We start from the raw sequence: 20,195 nt of genomic DNA on the forward strand, positions 1-20,195 counted from the left end.
CCATATGAACCTGGCAAGTACCCAAAAACTAAGTCTAGTCCATGTTACCATTGCTAATGGCAGTGGCTATTCTCTAAGTGAACTTAATAGCAGGTAATGGATTTCTCCTCCAAGAACTTATCCAATCCTTTTTTAAACAGTTATACTAACTGCACTAACCACATCCTCTGGCAACAAATTCCAGAGTTTAATTGTGCGTTGAGTAAAAAAGAACTTTCTCCGATTAGTTTTAAATGTGCCCCATGCTAACTTCATGGAGTGCCCTCTAGTCTTTCTATTATCCGAAAAAGTAAATAACCGATTCACATCTACCCGTTCTAGACCTCTCATGGTTTTAAACATCTCTATCATATCCCCCCTTAGCCGTCTCTTCTTCAAGCTGAAAAGTCCTAACCTCTTTAGTCTTTCCTCATAGGGAAGCTGTTCCATTCCCCTTATCATTTTGGTAGCCCTTCTCTGTACTTTCTCCATCACAATTATATCTGTTTTGAGATGCGGCAACCAGAATTGTACACAGTATTCAAGGTGCAGTCTCACCATGGAGCGATACAGAGGCATTATGATATTTTCCGTTTTATTCACCATTCCCTTTCTAATAATTCCCAACATTCTGTTTGTTTTTTTGACTGCCGCAGCACACTGAACCGACGATTTCAATGTGTTATCCACTATGACGCCGAGATCTCTTTCTTGGTTTGTAGCACCTAATATGGAACCCAACATTGTGTAATTATAGCATGGGTTATTTTTCCCTATATGCATCACCTTGCACTTATCCACATTAAATTTCATCTGCCATTTGAATGCCCAATTTTCCAGTCTCACAAGTTCTTCCTGCAATATATTCTCACAAGGTCTTCCTGCAGTCAGGCCTTCCTGGGTCAGGCCGCCGAGAAAGCCAAATGCTTCACTGATGCTCACCGTCGCACTGCACCTCTTTTCCGGCCAGGCCAGAAAGTTTGGCTCAGCACAAAACATATTAAGTTATGTCTGCCCTCACAACTGAGAATCACTAGTCCATAACGGAGTACTGGGTTGATACTCTCAACAGTTCTCGAACCAATTGCTCCATGAAGCAGTTGTTTATTCCATTCAGGAACTTTACCTCTCTAGTATGTCCTGAATTTACATTTATTCAGTCAATATTGGGGTAATTGAAATCTAAAATGAGAAGAAGCAAAACCTTGCACATAAGCAAGTCACACAATACACTGGTGCAGGATAAGTGTTCAACCACCATTAAATTCTTTGGTGTATTTTTATTGAAGTGTCAAATATCAAGCATAAGAGTATTCATACAGGCAACTCCATAAATTCAGAAAGCAGAATTTTAAACCGGTCCCCCGACACGGTCCCGTGTTTCGCCAGGCTGCGAATTTAATGGTGGTTGAACACTTATCCTGCACCAGTGTATTGTGTGGTAATTGAAATCTCCCATTATTACTGCACTGCCAAATTAGTTAGTTTCCCAGATTTCTCTTAGCATTTCATTGTCCATCTCATCATTTTGGCCAGGTGAATAGTAGTATACTCTTATCACTGTAGTTTTACCCAACACACACAGGATTTTAACCCATTAAGATTCTACTATGCATTTAATCTCTTCTATGATCTTTATCCTGTTGGACTCTATGCCCTCTTGGACCCAAAGTGCCACCCCTCCCCCATCTTACGCTTTATACAGGACTGTAAGAAGTCACACATTTATTTGGAAGCACTTGTACCATCTTAAAGTGAATCAAACAGTTGTAAAGACCTTAAACATTACTTTGCACCTTATCAATAAAGAGTATTGTTGGAAACCATTCAAAGCTTTCAGCATGTTTATTTGTCTGGTGTTATTATTATTACCATAGTGCTTAAGAACTTTAAATTAGGAATCAAGTGAAGGCAATGTGAAGGGCCTTGAAAGGAATCTTTCCCCCCACAGGAAACCCTGGGGATATATCTGGTTGCATGATTAGAGTGTTCCACCTGAAATGTATATTTGAAATCTGGCCTCTGGAACTACTATCCAGGTTCAACCATCACAGGTGGTTACACGTGATTCTATCTCAAACTTATTTAGAATCTTATAATTAAATTTATAACAAAGCTCTGTTTCTCTGTTTATTCTAATCAGAATAATTATCGGCTGGTTCCATCCTCTCACAGGAGCTGCTACTGTTTCATCTCTACTGAGCGCAGGCTCTCTGCACATACCAAACTGCTCCATGCTTTTTCTTTTGGCTCTGATAACCTCACTTTTTTTCCTGAGGAAACTCCATACTGCTGTTTTTTGGGTTTTTTTGTTTTTTCAGAATCTTTTGGCTGCTGCAAGTAATCTCAGTCTCAGTTCTTATAGGGACCCATTTTACTGTGAAGTCAGCTTGCTTACTGTTGCTGATGTCCACCTGTAGCATCCTGAAAGAAATCATAGCTGTTGAGCTACAGCCTGAGAACTCGTAAAGAGACAGTACACAGCTCCACTCCATTCCATATAAAAGTACACATCCATAGAGCATATATATATATATATATATATATATATATATATATATATATATATATATATATAGGCAGTTTAAACCCTGATTACACTATCTTTCACTGCTTTCTTTTGCTCTCCCTAACACTTATCCTCCCTCTACAGTGATTTAAATGTTTCCCTTCTTAGACTTCCTTCATCACTTATGCCCTTGTATTTTCCTACATTCTTGTTCTTCCCCCATCAATCCACCTTCCAAAGGACTACCTCTCACGCATACATATGTACACATGTGCTCCTCACTGTCCCTATCTTTGAATCCTTCTCTAAACTCCATCTAACATTATCACTAATTGCCAATATCCATAAATGACATTTCAGATATGTACTTTATGAAACACATGCCAGCAACTACTCCAACAAAAAATGCATTGCTATAAAGAAATACAGTTCAGAGCAAAACTATTAATAATTTGTTTCTGGTGAAGGGGTGGCAGATGGCAGTATGTGGGCGACCAGCGTACAGGTCTGATGCTTTCCTCTTGTAAGTGCTGAATGTGTGGGGGCTAAAATGAAGCATGTCTGATGTAGTCCTTGTCAGAAATAATGCGGAGATGAACTGTGTGAGTTCTCTTGAGAGCATATTCAAAGGATGTGAAGAGATGCTTCAGGCTAGAGAGATAAATAAGGAGGCAAGGGTGAATGGAAGAGAGTTCTGTGCCCCTAAAATGCTTAGAGATGTAGCAGCAGATTCAGATAGGTTTTGTTTACAAAAATAAAATCTATTTATAGATTTCCTGCTGAAATCCTAGGAAAAGCAATGTGAGTGTAAAAGAGACACAGCAGGTGTGCAAGAAGCTGAAAAGCCTTTTCTGTCTGACATTTTCCCCACCATTCATTCACCAGAGCTGCAGACAAAAAACAAGGCGAATGGAAAAATATTTAAGCATGGGCCACTGCTTTTGCCATCCTATCTTTCTTCCATGGTAATATCAGCAGTGGGACATGCTCTATGACTTTACCCCTTCTTCCCTTCCCCTTCTCCTACCTCTGCCTATTCCTCATCTGCATGATGTCTACCTAGGGCAATCCATACCCATAAAGCAGGAGTCCCCAAGTTTCTCAGGAGAAGGGCCACACCCAGGATATTTCAAATGACCAAGAGGGCCACGGAGGTATGATGGAGGAAGGGCCTCCTCGGAATTTGCTGCATGCAGGGAGGTGGGGGAGAGAAGGCAGGGGGAGAGGGGGAAGGAAGAGGCCCATGGAGTTGTTTGCTAAGATAGGTTGGCGGGTTCCATGTCTGGTCCACTTGGTGATTTGAAATTCTGGGGAAGGGAGAGGAATGGGGCAGGATTCCCAGGGATGTGGCAGGTAGATATTTCTAGATTTCTCCAAAGTTGGCAATCCTGTTACCCGCCTAGCAACCTTTCCCCCTTCCCCCAACAATGCAGCCAATCAGTGGTGGCCTTACACCAGCAAGTACCATCCATGCTGCCATTTGTACTTCTGACTTGGAGTAAAGTATTTTTCCCTCTGGCCAGCTTTAGGAGGATTTTTTTTTTGCATTTTTGATCCCTCCCTAGTGGTATGCCCATGCTCTTCTTCGGTATGGATCTTGCTCCCTGTATTTTGGTGAGTGAGCATGCTCAGATTCAGAGGGAAGGTGCACTGGAATAGATCCAGATGAGTTAGAAGCTAAAACATTTAAGTCTCAGCTGAAAACACATCTGTTCTGACTGGCTTTTGCTTGATTTTGTGTTCATGCCCTTTTTTTTTTTTTCCTGTGATTGAAGTTTTTAAAGCCAAGACTGCGCCAATAGGAACTGTACCGTTGAAGCACGCACCGGCAGCCAACCGGCCCGTGCAAGTTACTGCTGCATGGGAGAGCGGGTAAGTTGCCATACAAAAAAAAAGAAGGGTAGTTAGGGGGGTTTTAGGGGTCAAAGCAGATAGGGGAACAGGTAGGCAGGTTAGCTAAAGGGGTTTAGGAAGCTCCCTCCCAGTCCGCTCCTTTATTGGACTAAGAGATAACTGGAGAAAGGGCCTATCAAGTCACCACACGCATATTATAAAATCCCCCCCCCCCATTACACGCACAATCAGCACACGCGTGCCCATGCATGCCTGAAATAAAATCAGACGAGCAGGTAGCGGATTTTACACGCACATGCTATAAAATTGCCGCATTCGTGTGCCCGCCCCAAAACCAAGAGGGAGCTAACTAGTATCTGGTTGGCAGTAGTGGCAGAGCATGCTCCCGCCACTGCAGGCCAGACCAGTCTCCTTCTATCCTCACTGCTGTAAGCCAAATCAAACTCTTGCAGCCTAGGGCCAGATGAAATTCAGCCCTCGGACCATAGTTTGGGGACCCATGCCATGAAGGAATAACAGGTATGAGACTGAAATGAGTCAGATAACATATTCCAGGGCAGAGAAGAGAAACCTGTAAACTGTGTAAACCCCAAGTACATACCACTCTTGAGCTATGACAATTCTCTGATCCTATATTTGAATTAAAAATATGACCTTAGATGTTCATTGGTCTCTCTGGGTGGGATATTTTTGCACACTACTGAAAAGGACAGTATTGAGCTGTTAGTGAATAATTTAGAGCTATAGTGCAGAATACTTCACATTGAAAGGATATGATTTAAAGGAGCAAACTCTATAGCTAAACCTTGTACCTAAAGTACAGTCAAGTTCGCATACTTAGGGTGTTACTATTATAAGAGAGAAAATCTGAGAAACCTTCTGGCACATATATATTTTATCTCATCTGGGGGCCCATGTATTAACCTATGTTTAAATGTTACCCAGGGTAACCTGCCGATTCAATGCACATATTAAATCATGTTTTAGTGCAGTATGTATGACCATAATTGTCTGCAGAATACGGCCTTGCTAAAATGGTCATGTTAAAGAGAATATGTGTAACGGATGGCTTTAAGCAATATGCCAGCAGCATATTTCATGCACACAAACACCAGCCTAGTCCGTGACAGTCAGCAGGATTTTATAAGCTGAAATCTGCTTAAAAGTCAGAATAAATTTTTAAATAATTGACATTATCTTAGTCTTGCAGGAAAACACAGCAAGTGATCATTTAGTGTACTTTTTTTTAACATATAAAGTAAAGCTCACAAAGGGGAATCAGACTGTAATACATTTCTCCTGCTAATCTAGCCACAGAAATGCAGCCATGAAGCCTGCTAAAATAAAGATGCTTTCTGAGCTCTCCAGGTTACTTTCCCATCTAACACAAGCCAGACTCACGCAGGTTGGAGAAAACTCTATTTCTAGTGTTCTTTATGATGAGAACCCAGAGAAGCTAATCAGCACAGCTTACCTGCTCAGAAGTCAGAACAAACTTGCTAAGCTCTGACACGGGGAACAGGAGGATGGAAGAGAGACAGAGGAGAGGAAGCAGAAACAAATTATTCATGCTCAAAATTGACTTAAAACATTTTAAATAACAGGGTGAGTGCGCTACCATTACTGCAACTTAGGTATTATCAAACACAGCTGTACTAAAAGAAGTAAGGACTTTTGGTTATTTGTGGAAATAACCAGTCACAACAGGCTAACTCCCCTGAAAGCTGCACATGGGAAGAATCCAGCACAGCTCACAAGTGCCCTCAAGGCCAAAGATAGAAATAAGGAATATCTTCTGCAGAATATAGTCAATAGGAGGACTATTTCTCATATTATTATTATATCATCACTGATGAGGTCTGGCATACTTTGCCAGCAGCCGATCTATGCTTTTGTTTCATTATTGTCATTTTTTTCTTCTTTTTTTTATATTTGAAACATTTGTTTTCTGCTTTCTTTATGTACTTTTGCCCAAATTTTAAGAACTCCGCACGCGTAAAAATGAGAGGTTATGTGTGTGGTCAAGCCCTGCGCACAACGCACGCATTTTGGAAAGGGACCAACCTTGCGCGAAACCCCCGTTAGGCGCTGGAAGTGCCAAGCCAAGTAAAAGGGGTGGGCTGCGGGGCATGGTCTGGGCGGAGAGGGGTGGGCGGGGACAGTGCCGTTAGATGCTGTCCCGGGGAAGCGCGTGCTGGGGATGTATAATGGGAGACGAGGAAAGAAAGGTAGCCATTAAACAGGTAGAGAGGGAACTTGGGTCTTTAAACACTAGTGGGTGGATATGGAGGTAGCTGGTCTCTGTTGGGCGAAGGCCTGGAATCTGCATCCCCAATGTAGTTATCTGATAATGTGCCAATTATGGTGTGCTGTAGTCAACGGCACCTCCTGAGATGGTGAATCAGATAGTGCTATTTTTAGCAAATATAATAACTCGCAAGTTAAAAACAATGCAGCTTAGTGCAGAGGCTCCCCTCGATGAATAAGTACATAAGAACTTGCCATACTGGTTCAGATCATGGATCCATCAAGCCCAGCATCCTGTTTCCAACAGTAGCCAGTCCAGGATACAAGTACCTGGCAAGCACCCAAACACTAAGTAGATTTCATGCTACTAATACCAGTAATAAGCAACAACTATTGCCTAAGTCAACTTGACTAATAGCAGTTTATGGACTTCTCCAGAAACCTATCCAAAACATTTTTTATACCCAGTTCAGTTAACTGTTTATCTAAATACTAAACCATCCTGATTTAGAGAGATATGCTAATTATTGAGGCATATTCTCTGCTAACAATGAGTCCCTTGATTGCAGGTTCAACCTTAGGTGATCTTTCGAGTTTAAGAAGGCAGGTTAAATAAATATACTCTTTCACATCTACAAGACATATACAACGGTTCGGATTCCATACTGTACCTAAGGAAGTTTTTCTTCTTGATCAATGTGCTTTTCAATGACATTCCAGGCAAGCTGATAGCTGAGCTTCTGTTTTACTGTCAGCAAGCTCAATCTTTTAAAAACTGTAACAGCTGTTCCCATCATATGGCAGATCTTTCCCAAATAACTCTGCCATAACAGTCAAAAGCAGATTTCAAAATATTTTAAGATCGTTTTTCTTGGAAATTGTATTAACTTGGTAGTGTTATTCAGGTTTGCTTTTTTTTTTCTTTCAAATATTTATGAGGAAACTAAGAACAAGAGGATTGTTTTTTCACATTTTGAAATGGCCTGCACTTGCCTCTTCAACAAGCTGTATAAACCTACTGAGCACAAAGAACAGGGACAGAAAAATGTTACACAAAACCCCAATTTCAGTTTGTAGGCACACTTTTCTTTAATCCACCCATAGAAATCAGTATTTAAATGACATCAAATGCCACATATTGCAGACATGTATTTCTTAAGTGAGTTTCTCTGTGCAGAGAAACTCGGCCTGTCTCAGAGTCAGCACCGGCACCAGTTGATAATATCGGAATTCATGTGTCGGAAGAAGGGAACCAACAAGGAGCAGGTCTCGCTTAGTGCTGTTGCCAGGCTCAGCAGAGGAGGGTGGGGCTCACTCTAATCAAATGACTTTGTTCCTGATGAGGGTGTAGGGGACACGTGAACAGTCTTCCGAACCAGTAATGAGATCTTTGAAGCTGACTGTTCTTCCATATAGAAAGTTACTGCCATACAGGCTGATACAGAAAAGTGCGGCCACGGTTACCCTGCTTCTAACCCGCTTTCTACTCACAATTTGGCCGTGATAGCCCAACCCGCGATTCACTATCCCTTTTAACCCATCCTTACTGCTTCTTTAAATCAACGGGTACCACTTTCCGCCCGCGGCATGTATATGAGATGTAACGATCGGATTAGCTATTCCCCCCCATTCAGTAACGCGCGCCCCGACTATCGCCTTTTTATCCTGCAGTTTAGCCGCGCATTTAACCTGCTAATTTACTGCCTACCCCTACCCCTGCGTTAGAGGCAGGGGTAAGGGTAGACGGCAAACTTTCCCCCAAAAGAAAACCTAAAATCCCCTCCTCCCGAAGCGACTGGACATGTAAAATATGTAAAACCTAAAATCCCCTCCTCCCGAAGCAACTCGGCATGTAAAATATGTGAATAACTGTAACCAACTTACTTTTTGTTTCTTTTTCAGCCCTTTCAGCCTTCTCTGCCATACTCCGGAGGGGGCAGCCGGCGGGGGCAGCCGGTGACGAAAGCGGCTTCCTGCGGCCCCACCGGCGAAGACGGACGAACGCACGCTCTTAGTGCACGGGCGCTCAAGCCAATGAAAGCACATGGACGGGCGTGCGTGACGTACACCGTGACGTCACGCACGTGCGTTCATGTGCTTTCATTGGCTTGAGCGCCCATCAATTGGGGTGCTCTAGCCAGCGAAGCACATGACATCACGGCGTACGCTTCGCTCGCTCTAGCCAGCGAAGCGTACGCCGTGACTTCATGCGCTTCGCTGGCTAGAGCGCCCAAATTGACTGGCGCTCAAGCCAATGAAAGCACATGAACACGTGTGCGTGACGTCACGGCGTACGTCACGCACGCCCGTCCATGTGCTTTCATTGGCTTGAGCGCCCGTGCACTATGGGCGTGTGTTCGTCCGTCTTCGTCGGCAGGGGCCACTGGAAGCCACTTTCGCCGCCGGCTGCCCCCTCCGGAGGACGGCAGAGAAGGCTGAAAGGGCTGAAAAAGAAACAAAAAGTAAGTTGGTTACACTTATTCACATATTTTACATGCCGAGTCGCTTCGGGAGGAGGGGATTTTAGGTTTTACATATTTTACATGTCGAGTCGCTTCGGGAGGAGGGGATTTTAGGTTTTCTTTGGTTAAAGTTGGGATCCACTTCCTGGTGCCTGTCATTTCAAATGTCATTTGAAATGACATTTGAAATGACAGGTACCAGCGCACTCAGGATACTGTATAGGCGCTGTATAAAGCGCCTATACAGTAAAATGGGTTGCGCGGGCCTAACGCTTCATGGAGCTTCTTGGACGCGGCTTGCATTTGCATGCGATTTTAATACAGTATCGAGCGATAGGTGAGCCGGACTGTACGTGCGGCAAATGCGGGTGCGCCCGGCACTAACGCAGCTCTTCCTACCGCTCCTTACTGTATCGGCCTGTCTGTTTGTTAAACTCCTGGTTGTTTCGTTGGATGTCATACAGGCTGTCCTGGGGAGTCTGGACTTTTGGGTTATTGCTTATGTATGGAGACCCCACAAAATTGATTTTATTAGTTCTCAGGAGTACTGTATATTCTGGGTTGGGGAGACCCTGTAATTATCATGTGCTGATTTGTTTGAAATCTGTTTTCATTGAGTTTTGTTGTAGTACCTTAAAATAACTACTGGATGGCATTTTTGGAGAAGTGTAATAGATAATGGGATAATATGCTTTTGGGGTAAAATGTGTGCTCCTTTAAATAGATAGGTTCCTCTCATTGGATACCGCAGGTTATCTGGGAGGTATAAGGGTGGGGAGTTTTTCCATGTTTGCTCTTTGGTTCCTGCCCTTCTATGGGTGAGTTGTGCAGCAGGGATGTGATTGCTTGGCACATCTAGCCTGTTGGCTGGGAGGCCCAGGGACCCTCCCAATTCAAGAGTGGGTCCATGCAGGGGGGCACTCTCTCTCAGTGAGAGAAGCCCAAAGCTATGGATGAGAGATGGTGTTTCCTCCTCCCAAGGATAAAGGTTTGGAGGTGTGGGTGAAGATGCCATGGTTCCTCCCCTAGAGGAATAATGCTAGGAGAGCAGGAGTTGGGATGATTCCAAAATGAGGAAAGCTTTAATAAGTCCACTGTGAAGGGATACTGAGGAAATCCTATACAATGTGGAAAAAGAGTGGTGTGCATGCCAAGTAGGAGACTGGAGACCCAGAGGTTGTGAGTAGTTCTGTGAGCAGGAATTGCCTATGACCTTTTGGGATGCAAGTTTTGATATAGGATACTGAGAAGTGTTTATTTTAAATTTCACCCCATTCCTGCAGGATGTAGAGATAGGTATCATTGAGAATATGGCTATGGTTTACCCTGATCCTTAATGTAGGGGGGGGGGGGGTTGGTATATAAAGAATCTAGTAAATAGTGGGGTGCCCTGAGGAGTACCATGGGGAATATACGCATCATGTTCCAGATTAAGTAAAGGGAATGGTGTTAAAGAATGTCAAGTGAAATCTGAGAGGCTTCCTTCATATGCCTTCTAAGCAATAGGTGTGTTAAAAGTATGAGGTGACCCTGACTGTTGAACCCATGAATTATGATGTATTCAGCTATTTTACTTGAAATGTCTTCATATCCATGTACATTGTTGCTGGCTAGGGTTATCCAGAAATAAAGTTAATGTTTTCAATTTGAGTTCACTATCTGTTATTTAAGCCAGCACTATTGAGATTGCTTGGACTCAGAGTTCATGGAGGGGAGTGGACTGATGATCTCCCTATCCAGCTGTAGAAGAAGACTAGAGTTTTTCCACCCTAGCTGTCCCCATATAGGTCCATTTCACCATCTGCGTAACCAGTTTAAAGAACCCACCAAATAAATTTGGAAAAGAGGATCCTTCTCCAATGGGGAACTCATTTCCATATTTTTTTGTTCCTCAAGCAGGAGTTACACTTGTTTCTCAGATATTTCCTCTTTGGTTAAAGGTATCAATATGATAGCCATGCAGCTGGAGACTAACACTAGAGAATTTAAGGGGCAGTTTGAAGATTTGAAGAAAAAGATTCAAGATATCAAATTGTGTTGATCCTGCATAAATTGCTTTTGCATCATAAACTAGAACATCTGGAAAATCAGGCCAGGTAATTCAATCTGTTTCTTGATATAATGAAGATTTTGGTTCAGGACTTTGGTTCATTCAGCTAGTCCCAGAATCCTTAGCTGTCTGCTTCAAACTGAAACTGCTGGGATACAGTGAACCTTTGACTGACCTCAGACTCAAGAATTTGGAAGATATCTGGGAAACCTGTAGGCACTGCAAAGCCTATAATTAAAGGCCATAAGGTTATCAATGCCAGATAGCTGAGCCATAATACAAGCTTGGTTCTCACAGATTTCTATCTCGACTGACAGAAGCCAGGTGAACTGGAGATTCCTGGAGGTTAAAGCTTTAATTAAAGGCCTGGACCCAGCAACAGAACACAGACTTATTTATTTACAAAACACAGAAGATCAGAAGAAGCAGAGTGCATCAAAGTAATGCTAAGACAAGGGAACTTTTAAGGGAGGAGGTTTCTCAGGCTAGAGAAGGTCAGTTTATGACACTGTCATATTGTGTAAAGGATCCTCTCACAAGCATTTTCTATGTATGGTTTGAAAACTATAAAATAACAGCTTTCACAAGAGACTGGAAGACACAGTAATGCTCTGCCTATCTTGAAGGCTTGGCATCTGTGCTTCCAAGGATATGAAATATTAAATTTATATTTGTTCTAATTAAATTCTGTGTCATATCCTTGTGTGAACTACGTGCTGACAAGCGTCTTATTGAAGTCTAATATTTAGACATTCTTTAATGTATCTCATACCCTGCAGATACTACCCTGCCTATGACTAAGGTTTATTATCTATCTGTCTGTGAAGAAGAGGGTTTGACAGAATGGGACCCGAGGAGAGGCTCAAATATCCCAGGACAGTCTCAATCTATCAGCTATGCTATGAGGCTTGGAGTATGAAAAGCAGGACAAAGCTATCTTGTTAGCCTCTTTTGTCTTTAGATAAGATCTGAACATGGTGATGTGTTTACATTTTTGTAAGGCCAATGAGAAATTTATGGGCAAATAATATGAATTTTTCCTGATCTTAAGAAATGACACAAGAAAAAGTTTTTTCTTGGCTATGCGTCAGAAGACGGGGACGTTAACAATGACAATGACAATGACAATGTGACAATGTGAGTCAGCTTGCCCAGAAATGCAACAATTTTATAACATACACGCACATGTTATAAAATAGCTTAGGCGTGCATTTGTGTATGCCCAATTTTGCAAGTGGGCATGCACAGCCGCATAAAGATGGATTTGAACTGTGGAAATGGGTGAATTTTATAACAGTCACGCATTCACACCATGATCAGTTTCACCAGTTTGTTCACCAGTTCGTCCAGTCTAGAACTAGGTCCTCTTTAGCCTGTACTCCCTCCAGTTATCCCAGGCCCCTTAAAACCCCCAGGGATGCCTGTATTATTTTTTAACTTACACCTCCTCCATAGCAGAAATAAACTTATGATCTGGTGTTACTATGCATACTTTCAATCAACATTAGTTGAAGTATCACAGGCTACAGCTTAATCTCTTGCAAAAACTGAAATCATACTGCTCTCTCCAATTAAGACTCCTACATATCAAATTCCCACTTCAATATCTTACCAAGTGCTACAGTTGCCAATTGGATGAGCTACCAGGAACCTTGGTGTAATCCCTAACTACAACCTTTCAATAAAACATCATATCTCTTCAGTTGTCAAATTCTCTTTCTACAACCCTCGTCTACTAAAAAATCTGAATTTTAATTATTTATTTATTATTTTAAATCATTTATGAATTACTTAACTGATATCACCTTCCTAAATGATTTGCAATAAAATCAACATGTAGCAAACAATAATATAATAAAACACAAACTACAATAAAAACATAAAATACTGTCCACCTTCTCAACTTATTCACATATCATAACATTCATCATCATCCAGGTCTTCAACTTTATCAATATCAACATTCCACAGAATCCATTAGCCAGGTTTTTGTTTATGGAATTTCAATGAGGTTTGTTTCCTCTCTCATCCATAAGGCTGGCAATGTGGAGGAAAAAGACCTATTGTGGAAATGCAGATGTTGAAAAGACCTGGCTGCAGGAATCTGTAGCAAATGCCTTTGAGTTGAGTGCAGATTCCATCCAACTCCATAATTGTCAAGAATCCAGTACATGCATTGATGTGAATGTCAAACTATTCTGGAACCTCAAGATTTCCATTCTGTATTGCAGTTTCTGATTGTAAATTCACTGGAATATTGCAATTCTCTATACCTTGATCTCCCAACAGCTACAATTTTTTTTTTTTATTATTATTTTTATATATCGACATTCATCTCAATTGAGATATCACACCAGTTTACATTCAGGTACCGTAGGTATTTCTCTATCCCCAGAGGGGATGTAGGGTAAAGTCACAAGGAGTGACAGCGGGACTTGAACCTTGGTCTCCTGGTTCATAGTCCAGTGCTCTAACCACTAGGCTATTCCTCCTCCCTTTACATACAATTCATCCTTTACAAATTATTCAAAACTCTGCTGCAAGAATTCTGAATGAAACCAATTCTGAGAGACCACATTACACCTGTTCTCATGAGTCTACACTGGCTGTCAATCTCATGGAGATCACATTATAAAGTACTCACTCTCATTTACAGTCTTTTGAACAATGATTTATCTATGTGGTTGGCCTTGACTTTCCGCTTCTACAAAACATCTCAACAATTGCGTTCAGCAAAAAAACATTTATTGCAAATCCCAGTTCTTAAATGAACAAGGCTAGAAGTCACCGGAAACAGAGCATTTTCAGCTGCTGGTCCATGCCTATGGAACACATTACTAGAGTTTATCCGAACTGCATCATCTCAAAAATTGGTCAAAAAAGCACTAAAAGCTCATCTCTTCTCACTGGCTTTCCAAGTTAATATGGGGATTCTAATACAGTGTCTTTCTTTTTCTTTTTAGAATTTGTCCATGTTTTAGCATAATTTTATGTTCCCTTTTGTTATGATCTGGAGAGTGGACCCCTGTTCCGAAGTAGAATCAGCACTGCCGAGAAGGAAGTAAACCCTTGTCGGTCTCTACTGTCGGAAGGCAAGGCCTGTTGGAGAGATAAAGCTGAAGACTTCACCCTGGAAGCTCGTGACCCCCCCAGGAGGAGCCCGTAAGGGCACGGCCACTGGGACTTAGGAGACTCCCTGAAGAATGAAGATGGTCTGGATGCAGGCGCCTCCTGCAGGTCATGGTTTCCAGACGGCTGATGCCTCCAGCAGGTCATAAGAGGTCGGGGAGTATGTTTGAAGAATAGTCCCAGTCCAATCCAAGGGTCGAAGTCCGGAGAGAGGTCAGCAGCCGGTCCAGGAGCAGACGGGAGAATGGTCCGAAGCCAATCCAGGAGCAAGAGGGAGAAGGGTCCAGAGCCAGTCCACGTCGAAGCCAGAGGAGTCACCACCGCCAGTCCAAAGGTCAGGAGCCACAGAATCAATCCACGGGGAGAAGAGCAGAAGTGGGACGAGAAGCGGAACTAGAACTCCAAACAGGAAACAAGGAACTGAGCCTCAATACCAAGGCAAGGTCTGAGAGGCAGACCTTGCCTTAAATACTAGAAAAGGAAGAAGCAGCTTCAGAAGGGAGCCACGACATTTCCTGTCATGGCCCCTTTAAATCTGTTCTTCAGCCACGCGAGCGGCTCTAAGCAGTCAGGAAGGGGGCGGAGTCATCTTAGCCCCGCTGGGCTCCGCGACTGGCCCGGACAGCGGCCGAAGCTGCGAGGAGAATGTCGGAGGAGGCTCCCTGCTCCAGCAGGAGCCTCCAGGTTCCCCCGATGTCGAAGGTGAGTTACTGGTCCCGACCGCGGTCCACCGTGGCCGGCGGCCATGACGGTCGGCCCCAGTCGCGGTTTGCCGCGGCCATAACACTTTTATGATTTCTGAATGTAATAAGTTTAAGCCACCATGAATTGTATTGTAAAGTGCGGGTTCTAAATTTTTTAAATAAATAAATAAACCCATATAATACATCTCTCAACCATTTGTATTCTCACTCGGCTCCAGTCTGGGCCCAGAAATCTTCTTTGCATTAAGGAAAAATCTTAACTTGTTTGGGATATAGAAAACATAATTAAGAGAACTTAACAAAACATTTACATGGATAATGCAGAGGAAAAGTAGAGAATAAGCTGTGAATTTTATCTTTCAACATCTTTATTAAATGATAATAGATTATAAAACAAGTTCAGCAGATTGTAATACAATTGCCAAATTTGAACCCAAATTTAGCCCTGAACATCTGGGTAATCTAAATGCACCACTATCGTGAGAAGAGATACTTATGGGCTCATGAAGGCTAGTTTATGCAAGGCTTCAGACCATATGGGGGTCAGTGCTGAATTTTATAGAATTTTGGTGGATGAGCTAGTTGAAAAGAGCTGGATTTTAAAAGCTGGGCATGCACTAAGATTGGGAGATGTGCACGCATGTAGGATATGTGCATGTACACCCAATTTTAAAAGCCACCTACATGAACGCACATCTCCCGATACACAAATATCTCACTTTGGATAAAAGAGTCATGGTGTGGTTGGGGCATGGGATTTTGGATTGGGGCCAAGAGATGTACGTGCAAGTACCTTTGCACCTGGGCACACGCTCATGTCCAGTGCCACATAAGTTTATTTCTGCTATGGAGGAGGTGTAAGTTAAAAAATAATACAGGCATCCCTGGGCGTTTTAAGGGGCCTGGGATAACTGAAGGGAGTACAGGCTAAAGAGGACCTAGCTCTAGACTGGACGAACTGGTGAACAAACTGGTGAAACTGATCATGGTGTGAATGCGCGACTGTTATAAAATTCACCCATTTCCTCAGTTCAAATCCATCTTTATGCGGCTGTGCATGCCCACTTGCAAAATTGGGCATACACAAATGCACGCCTAAGCTATTTTATAACATATGCGTGTATGTGCATGTATGTTATAAAATTGTTGCATTTCTGGGCAAGCTGACGCACATTGTCACATGTGCACCCATGCACCCATTTGAAAGTTAACGTCCCCGTCTTCTGACGCATAGCCAAGAAAAAACTTTTTCTTGTGTCATTTGTTAAGATCAGGAAAAATTCATATTATTTGCCCATAAATTTCTCATTGGCCTTCTTGAATCCCATACAGTATGCGGCGCCATTAGAGAATGGAACCAGGAGAGACTTAAGCACAACAGTATTTAATTAAGGTGTGATTCAAATTATTTTCATTTACATGATTTTTATATTTCATTTTCATTTTTTCCACCTAAATTTCTTTTTTCTGTCTTATTCCGTTTTTTCACATTTTTCATTAGATCTGATTGTTTGTCTTCATTTTTACAGATACGTCTGTACTGCGGATGTTTTTTGAAATAAATTGAGATTTATTCATTGTGCTCTCATTTAAGGTACTAATTCCACCTTTTTAAAAAAAATATATATAGGTCTCTTACTGTTTAATTATTTTACATTGATGTTGGTTACATCAATGTAACCAACATTGATAACTGAGTTATCAGTCTGGATGTTACTTTTTATATATGTTATAGTTATTTTTACATGTTTATATATGTTCTGTTTATTTATTTATTTATTTTTATGTGAGGTTCTTAACATTATTTTTACTATTTTTATTTATTTATTTGGTGTTAAAAATGTTTTGTGTTTTATTGATTAATTTTATGATTTTTAATGTATTTATGATTTATTGTGCTCATACTTATGTTCATTTATAGCCCCTGAGGCAGCCACTGGAATGTGGCAAAACTCGGCACGAGTTGGGCTATTTTAACTAATAACATACATCTCCACCAATTAAAGATTTGGAAAAGACCCTTGGGCATCTACTCTTTTGTTGTTTCCGCACGTAAGAGGAGGTCAACATGTATTTCTTTCAACAATATACTATTGTGAACTATTGATGGAAAAATATTTTATAATCTAAACAAAAAATGTTTATTAAAATTGTTGCGTGGGGGAGGAGAGCCTTCAGATCCTGCAAAGTAAATGAAATTCACAAATGTCCAGGAATGTCGAAACAAGCAAGCCCAATCTCTATACAAGTTCTAAAACATATGTGTTGATCTGAACTGCCGCAATATCTGTGGATTTATTTGCAGAGCAAATTTATCTAAATTCATGTAATTTGGTTGGGAAATAGAATTGTTTACAAATCCCAAAGAAGACCTATAATTGAGGATGAAACAAGTCAGACTTCTAAATGTACTTATAAATGTTTGATCCAGGAGGAGAGAATCATGGGGTCACAAGCCCCTTAGGATCTGCAGTGATAAGCAATATACCAGAATTTCTACATTAAAATAACATCAACATACCCCTGGATCCTTGGGATTAAAAAAAAGAGATTCATAAAGATTTCATAATATCTAGTTTTCTTATTTGATACAGAAATTTCCACTTCATTATACTGCAAAGAGTTGGTGTGGAGTAAATATGGATCACACAAAAGAGCACATAGTAGGGAGGAGAGTGTGAAGCCAATCAGTGATGCTGTTCCAAGTAAAATGGAGTTATAATAATATGAAGGTTTTCTCAGAACTAAAGCTTTATATAATAAACTTCAAAGGAGTATCAAAAGTATAGTCCCCCAACAAAAGAGAAAGAAGACCTAAAATAGAACTGAAATTGAAGGATAAGAATGAGGAATACCTGATAGGGAACTGAACTAAGCAAAGTATAAGGAAACACACAACTGAAGAGAGAACTAAAACCAAAACGAAACCCTCTAGTTGTGTACAAGCCGAATAGAGGGCTGGAACTGCCGGATTAAGAAAATAATATTTAAAAGGAGAATAATGTAAAAGAAAAGATCACAAATGAAAGTCATAGAAAAGAGAGAAAAGAAAAAGAAGAAAGAAATCAATAGACAATAAGAAATTTAAAAATGGAAAATTCTACAAATAGACAGACCTTTCTAATTCTTTGATAAAGGCCTGCAGGTATTAGAGAGTTGAGCTAAAAAAATCCAGCATTGTTCACAGCAAATTAATGAGCTAGAAAAATAGCTTCCATAACTAGGGGGAGGGCAATATTTGAGCGTGAAAAATCTCAAATCAGCAATTGAATGGGAGAAATACGGTCAATGGGCAACAAACGGAGCATCCTCATGGCTTGACTATTGCCCTCTGTGTTCAATTATTCTAGTCCTTGGTGGGAAAATAATGTTGCCAACATAGATCAAGGGGCAAGGGCATAGAATCACATATATAATGCCTCTTATGGTACAGTCAGAAGTATGATTTAATGGATACAATTTGCCAGTAATAGGATGTGCAAATTCAACAAATGAAAGTGATAAAGGGCAGACTGAACACTGTAGGGACAGATGGTGACCAAGAACTGGAGGGGGAAGGTTGTAGGGAACATGGTAATTCAGAATGGACTAACTGATCATGGAGATTACGGCCCCTACAAAAAGCAAATCTAGGAACATCACGAAACACCGGATGCTGACTAAGAATGGACCAATATTGTGGAATGATCTGGCAGACCTGATTTGTCCTATCTGAGAATGGAAGAACACAGTTTATACATTCAGAGGATTCTTGAGGGTGAGGAATAAACAATAAATTTTCTTTTTAATACCCACGAAGGGTATCCCCTTAGGTGAAAGCATGCCAGCAATGACTGTGACTTAGAAATAAAGTCTGAGAAGGAAGATCAGAGGTACCTGAGTCTAAAAAACTGCCCTAAAGATATATTATCCCTCAATGAATGAGGGTGAAAACTAGAATAATGCAGCAGGGTATTACAGTCTGTTGGTTTCCGGAAAAGAGATGTCTTAAAAAAGCTAGGACACACTGTAACCAAAGTGTCCAGAAAAGAAATATGAGATGAATGTAGGTGAAATTCAAATTGAAGGTATAAATCACGAGGGTTAAGCCAATCCATAAATGTAAAATTGAACTGAAGTAACCAGTCCATAAAAGGAAAATATCATCGATATATCGAAGATATAAATATAGAAACATAGAAATGATGGCAGAAAAGGACCAAATGATCCACCCAGTCTGCCCAGCAAGCTTATGCCAGTATCTGCTGTACTGTGCAGGTTACCCTCATGCTTATCATTTTCCCAGACCGTAAAAGTCAGGGCCCTCGAATGATGTCTGAATCCAATTTTCCCTAACCCCTGGTGTAGAAGCAGAGAGCAATGATGGAACCGCATCAAAAGCATCAGCATCAGCAAGTTACCCCATGTTTATTTGTTTCTCAAACTGTAAAAGTTGGGACCTCATTGATTGCTGTCTGAATCCAATTCCCCTTTTCCCACTGCCATTGAAACAAAGAGCAATGATTGAGTTGCATTAAGCCTTGATGCTGTTATTTGTTAAGGGTTGCAACTGCCACACCAGCAATTTACCCCCACTCTTTTCTTTAATTTCATCCTCTAGTTTTTAGGGATCAACAATGTTTATCTCATGCCCCTTTGAATACTTCACTGTCTTCATCTTCACCACCTTCTCCGGAAGGGCATTCTAGGCATTCACCACCTTCCCCATGAAGAAATATTTCCTGACATTGGTTCTGAGTTGTCGTCATGACCTCTAGTTCTATTGATTTCTTTTCAATGACAAAGGTTTGACGATTGTGCATCATTAGAACTTTTCAGGTATCTGAAGGTCTGTATCATATCTCCCCTGCATCTCCTCTCTTCCAGGGTAAACATAGTCATATCCTTCAGCCTCTCCTCAAATCCACAAGACCGACCAGAGAAGCTTACAGAGGATGCCTCCATGTTCCACCTACCAAAAACACTAATCACAGTACCTTAAGAGACCGAGCCTTTTCCACAGCTGGCCCACCTTTATGGAACTCCATCCCCCCAGATCTCAGAAACGAGCCATGCCTCCTAACTTTAGGAAAAGACTCAAGACATGGCTGTTTAGGCAAGCCTTCCCGAACCCCAACTAATACGCCTCACCAGCAAACACTCGACACAGTAGCTGTATATATTGTACACGGTATATATTGTATATTTGTATATAATTAACATCTTCTATCTCTCTTTAATTTCTCCACCCCAGTTCAATAGCCCTTGTTAATTGTAACTGC

Source organism: Rhinatrema bivittatum, chromosome 3 (genome assembly GCF_901001135.1).
Source record: "Rhinatrema bivittatum chromosome 3, aRhiBiv1.1, whole genome shotgun sequence".
Classification (NCBI taxonomy): Eukaryota; Metazoa; Chordata; class Amphibia; order Gymnophiona; family Rhinatrematidae; genus Rhinatrema; species Rhinatrema bivittatum.